This window comes from Tamandua tetradactyla, chromosome 13, assembly GCF_023851605.1.
Source record: "Tamandua tetradactyla isolate mTamTet1 chromosome 13, mTamTet1.pri, whole genome shotgun sequence".
NCBI lineage: Eukaryota > Metazoa > Chordata > Mammalia > Pilosa > Myrmecophagidae > Tamandua > Tamandua tetradactyla.
In genome coordinates, this window is record NC_135339.1 from 75,963,004 (window position 1) to 75,969,611 (window position 6,608).

A 6,608-nucleotide genomic window follows, 5' to 3' on the forward strand; every position below is an offset into this window, starting at 1 on the left:
ATTCAAGTGGTAGGAAACAAACAGCAAGTGATAAGCATGATGCTAATTAATTTTATAATATATCAGAAGATGACAAGTGCTGTGAGAAATCAAGAGCAAGGAGAAGGTATTGGAAGCTGTGAGGGAGGGCAGGTGTAGGCTCCAAAGGGCCTCACTAAGGAGGTGAGATGGGGGCAACCGTGAGGATGGCCGGTCATCTGGCTGCTCCCAGAACAACCTGGGGTGTGCTTGCATTGTGTCAACTCAGCTAAGCTGGAACTCCGTTTCTAAGCTGCCCTTCTCTGCATAGTTCCAGGATAGTGTGGCAGGCAGAAATGAGGCAGCAGAATTCGCCTTTTTGCTCTGCAGATGTGCAGGCATGCACGTCGATGCCTGTCTGCAGGCTCATTTTGTCGGACACCAGCAGCGGGGTCACAGCTCTTCCAGTTCTTGCAGGAGCCCTTCCTTCGTTTCCTCCAGCTCCTGGCCAGGTGCACGCTTAGCTCCACAACAAAGGGCACCAAATCCAACAGATCAACTGCATCACTGAATTGGAGGCTGGGAGGCATTGAGAAACAATGCCCACCCCAGCTTACCCTTGCAGCTTTGGGCTTCTTTTTACTTCCCTCACATCCCATCCTTCTTTCCTTCCCTACTGCCTGCCCTGCTGACTTCAGGATGAAGCACAAGTGCAGAAACTACAGTAGACTAGTTAACCAGCTCCCATAGTTCTAGGGGCCAAGTCCCTATACTAACTAACTGACCAACCAAAGAATTAAATAAATACAGATATTTAATTAAGATTACTTATAAGGGATAAATACATTTCAAATTATATTTATTATATGTATATAATGGCTAGTTTCTTATCATTTAATCGTATGTCACCATACTTTTAGATAAAAATCTTATCTAAATATCCAAAATAGAGGCCTCTGTAGTTATTCTACTTTCTCTTACCTGTTTTGTTTTCTTTATGGCACATATCACTCTCTCAAGTTGGTACATTTGTTTTTTAATTTATTTGCTTATTTGATTCCCAGGGCTAATCCTATTGTTTGCTCTATCCCCAGTGCCTGAGCCACTGCCTGTAATGGTAGTAATTAAAAATATACTGATTGGATAAATGCATTTGATGTCTCTTATTTGGGGCATCTGTCAATAGATTTTTAAAACAAAAATTAAGTTAAAATTTCTCAGCTATAGGTGTTATAAATGCAGATCTCACAAAGGCTTAATGGAAAACAAACTCTTCATCACAAATTCTCTCAGTGACTTTTTGTCTGAAAATGTTTTAATTTCTTCTTCATTTTTGAAGGACAATTTTGCTGGATATAGAATTCTTGGTTGGCAGTTTTTCTCTTTTAGTAATTTAAATATATCATCCCACTATCTTCTTGCCTCCATGGTTTCTGCTGAGAAATCTACACATAGTCTTATTGGGTTTCCCTTGTATGTGATGGATTGCTTTTCTCTTGCTGCTTTCAAGATCCTCTCTTTCTCTTTGACCTCTGACATCCTGACTAGTAAGTGTCTTGGAGAACATCTATTTGGATCTATTCTCTTTGGGGTGCGCTGCACTTCTTGGATCTGTAATTTTAGGTCTTTCATAAGAGTTGGGAAATTTTCAGTGATAATTTCTTCCATTAGTTTTTCTCCTCCTTTTCCCTTCTCTTCTCCTTCTGGGACACCCACAACACATATATTTGTGTGCTTCATATTATCATTCAATATCCTGAGTCCCTGCTCATATTTTTCCATTTTTTCCCCTATAGTTTCTGTATATTGTCCGATTTCAGAGGTTCCATCCTCCAGTTCACTAATCCTAACCTCTGTCTTTTGAAATCTACCATTGTAGGCTTCCATTGCTTTTTTCATTTCTTCTACTGTATCTTTCATTCCCATAAGTTCTGTGATTTGTTTTTTCAGACTTTCCATTTCTTCTTTTTGTTCATTCCTTGCCTTCTTCATGTCCTCCCTCAATTGATTGATTTGGTTTTTGAAGAGGTTTTCCATTTCTGTTCGTATATTCTGAATTAGTTGTTTCAGCTCCTGTATCTCATTTGAACTATTGGTTTGTTCCTTTGACTGGGCCATATCTTCAATTTTCCTGGTGTGATTTGTTATTTTTTGCTGGTGTCTAGACATTTGATTACCTTAATTAGTTTATTCTGGAGATTGCTTTCACTTATCTTACCTAGGGTTTTCTTGCTAGATGAGTTTGTTGTCTATCTGTTCTTTGACCTTCAGTTCAGCTTTTTCTGGGCCTCTAGCTTAAGTTTTGTTTAACAGAGGGTAATTTTTCAGTTCTTGTTTTCTTGTTTCTTGTCCTGCTTGTAAGGTGCCTTTCTCCTCTCCACCCTTAAGATGGTTTACATAGGTATAACAGACTCCAGCTGGGTTTTCCCGGACTAAACTGGCCTCCTATCAGGGGGAAGGAGTCACCTTCGTCAGTTTTCCCTGAGTGTGAGACCCAGCAGGTTGAAAGACTTTCCTGTGAAGTCTCTGGGCTCTGTTTTTCTTATCCTGCCCAGTATGTGGCGCTTGTCTATCTGTGGGTCCCACCAGCAAAAGATGTTGTGGCTCCTTTAACTTTGGCAGACTCTCCTTCCTGGGGGCGTGGTGGAGACAGAGGAGAGGTTGTAGGCTGGTTTTAATGGCTTCAAATTGCCAAGCCCTGGGGTCTGAATTACTTGAGAGAGGGATTCCACCTAAGTTGGGCTTCACCCCTCCTCTGGGGAAGGCACACGTGGGAGATAGCCCTGAAAGCAGTCTATTTCTGCCTATTCCTGGGGCAGTTGCAGCCTGAGTAGTCCCACCACTGAATCCAGAGGCAGCCAAGCCTCCATAGAAACAGCCACAAAAACCTGTTTCGTCCCCTTTCCTCTTTTTCAGTTAGCCCAATAAGCGACCTCCTCCTTGACCAGTTTCGCCTGAGCTGGGGGCCTATTTTTAGGAGTCAGAATTTGTTTATTAATGCCACAATTGGTGTTTGGTTGGACTCAGTCCCTGCTACTGTTAGAGTCTCTTTCCTTTTCCTCCGGGAAGCCATCTGTGGGGAAGGAGTGCCGGGCACCAGCCACCGCAGCTTGGGGAACTCATGGTTCCGGAGACTCGCAGCCGGTCCAGCTGGTCCAGACTGGGGTATGTTGTGTGTCTGGTCACTATCGTGGCTCTGGGAGCTGTTCTGTACTGTTTCTGGTTATTTAGTAGTTGTTCTGGAGGACGAACTAAAACGCGCACATTGCTAAGCGGCCATCTTGGCCCCACCTCTGTAGTATCTTGCTTCTTGATGCCAAACTTTGTGATTAAAAAATAATTTTTGATATGTTATCTAGATTTTTAGGTTATTAGGCAAACAAGTAAATTAAGTAGAAATGTGGGGATGGCTGACTAAACTTTTCAATGTTAATCTAAATTTTAAATGCTATGTTCACACAACAGAAAACCAGCAAAATTAAAAGTAATAGCTGATAGAAATGAGAAAAAGATTGTAAGTGGGGTGTGGGAAAATAACCAGAAAAAATCTTCCCATTGGGTTTGGGATAAGGGGTAGAATTGGGATTCTCTTAGACCTTACATGTTAGTAGAAGAGAGCTAAGTGCATTTTATTCTCCAGTTCATTTATTTCTGCTTTAATCATAGTTATTTCTCTTGATCTATTTGCTTTGGGGTTCGTTTGCTGTTCTTTCTCCAGGTAAGTTGTTAGGTCATCAATTTTTGCTTGTTCTTCTTCTCAGCACTACTTTTGCCGCATCCCATATGTTCTGATATGTTGTATTTTAATTTTCATTAGTCTCCAGTTATTCACCAATTTCTTGAAAAATTTTTTTGACCCACTGATTATTTGAGATTGTATCATTTAATCTCTTTATGTTAAAGTTGTGGTTCTTTGGTAATTATTAATTTTCAGCTTGATTCTGTCGCGATCAGCGAAAGAGGTTTGAATAATTTCAATCTTGTTAAATTTATAAAGACCTGATTTGTGTTCCAGGATATGATCTGTCCTAGAGAATGTTCCATGAGCACTAGAGAAGAATAAATGTACTGATATTTTGGGGTATAACACTCTATATGTATCAGTTAGATCAAATTCATTCATCACATTATTTAAATTCTCTATATCCTTATTGATCTCTGTCTGGTTGCTCTATCCATAGAGTGGTGCATTGAAATCTCCCACTGTTATTATTAAAACATCTAATGCTCCCTTTGGTTTTGCCAATGTTTGTCTCATGTACTTTGGAGCAGAATTAGAAGATTTTTACAATTATACTAAAGCAAAGTAGTGCTTAAAAAATGTCTATGCTTTACATTTTAACCATTTCAAACCAAAGATTCTTCCAAGTCAAAACTTCTTTTGCCAGTTCTGCTGTGGAATCATAGTCCTTATTTTTACCAAGTAATTCATTCTACTTGTAATTAATTATTCCTTCCGTACAGAAGACTGACATCTGCTCATCACTAGTGTTTTTCCTTTGTATTATTTTCTCTCAGCACTCTGCCTGACTGTAGATATCTGCATGAGAAGATTTAATTTCAGAGGACTCAGCTCCTTCTTACTATCTCTTCTCCTATCATCAACTTCAACTCCCTCTAAACATATTTATATGCTTTGAACCAATATGTATTGATAATCTCCTGTGTTCCAGAGGCTGTTTCAGTTTCAAGGTCATTCTCTTGGACAAGCTTCTTCCTCTCTGACCCAAAAATGCTGCAACATTGACCTAAAACTGCAGCCTAGCCATTCTTGGATTTCTGAGCACTCTCTTTCAGCCCATCAGGAGCATTAAGTCTTCTGCTGCGATTCCTACAATTCTAAGCCACTAAATTCTGTTTGTCCTTGGTTAAGTGCTCTTCCTTCCCAGTTTTGTTCCTGCCCTTATAAAGTCTGAAAGTATTAGAAAATTTCCTGTACAGACCCTGTACAGGGGTTTTGCTAGCTCCCTTGCCTTTTCTTCTGAGTATGATCACTTGAAATTGCAGACTGAGAGTGACATTCTGAGAATGTCTCAACCCTCTTGAGATATCATTCATTTTAAAGTCTCTGGCCATGACATTTGGCCCATCTCTTCTCATATCTTTGGGAAATATGCTTCCCTAAAGTCTAGAAGACATGTTTTATCTACAAAACTTTTCCTTATCCTTCACTATCACTAAATTAAACTCAAAGATGGATGTTGGACTTAGGAAGGCATGGATTTAGATCCTGATGACTTCTTGGCTATGTCACTTCACTAAGTCATTGAATTTCCTGTAATCTGTAGCATCTTTTAAAAAAGTGGTTCAATTTGAAATGCTAGTGATCAATGAAAGGGAGGGGTATGGGGTACGGTATGTAAAATTTTTTTTCTGTTTTTGTTTATTTTTCTGTTGTCTTTTTATTTCTTTTTCTGAATTGATGCAAATGTTCTGGGAAATGACCATGATGATAAATATGCAACTATGTGATAATATTGTGAATTGCTGAGTGTATGAGTTGGGAATGTTTGTGTTTCTTTCTTGTAATTTCTTTTTAATTAATAAAAAAAATTTTTTTTTAAAAGTGGTACAAGTGGTTCCGTGGTAAATGCTTGCCTTCCACGCGGGAGACCCAGGTTCAATTCCCAGACCACACACCCCCCCCCCCAAAAAAAAAAGGGTCAAGAACGCTTTTACAAATTATATTTTCCAAAGATGGATGAACCAATAAATAAATATATATGTCCCATCCCCATGCTTTTCTCACAATGTGATGTTGACACTCTGCTATCTGGACAGGTAGAAGAATGGTTGTGAATTTCTGAGGCTAAACCATAAAAGGCAGCACAGTTCTGCCTGGCTCTCTCTCTTAGGACATGCATGCTGGATAGGGTGGTCAGAATTAGTAAATAAAAATACAGGCCACCCCATTAAATTTGAATTTCAGAGAAAGAACAAATAATTCTTTTAGCATAAGTCCCAAATATTGCGTTTGACATGCCAAAAAATTATTTGTTCTTTCTCTGAAATTGAAATTTAATTGGGTGTCCTATAATTTATCTAGCAACCTTACCTTGGATTCCAGAGCTTACATATAAGAAGTTCAGCTACTCAGAAGTGATCAGTTATTCTAGTCACTTAATGTCTGAGTGTTCCCAGCCCAGGAACCAGACACGTGCATGAAAATGCCTTCAGGGTCACTCCAACTCCCAGCCCAGCTTGACTGCTACCATGGACAGAGCCCAAACGAGAACCCCCTAGATGAGCCCAGTTGTCCCTCAGAACCATGAGGGATGATAATGGATGATTATCTGTTAACTTTGGGGATTATTTGTTTTGCAGCAACAGATAACTAATACAATTGCCTATACTGTATTGAGTTTAAAGAAAAGAACATAGTAAGGTATGTAGCATGCACCTAGCACAAATAAATATTGATTCTCTTTCTCTACAAAAAAAAAAAAAAAAGGCATCTATACACATACGTGGCATCTCATAGTCTCTTTTCCCCAAAACTACTTCCATTTCTGCTTAACTAATTTGTCTTTATTGGCCAAAACTAGTTCCTGAGGGTGTCAGATGGCTCCCACAAATGCATTCTCAAATTTGCAGAAGATTAAACTGACAGCAAAGTAAGAGTTGTCAGGTACTCTGTTTTTTTATGAAAC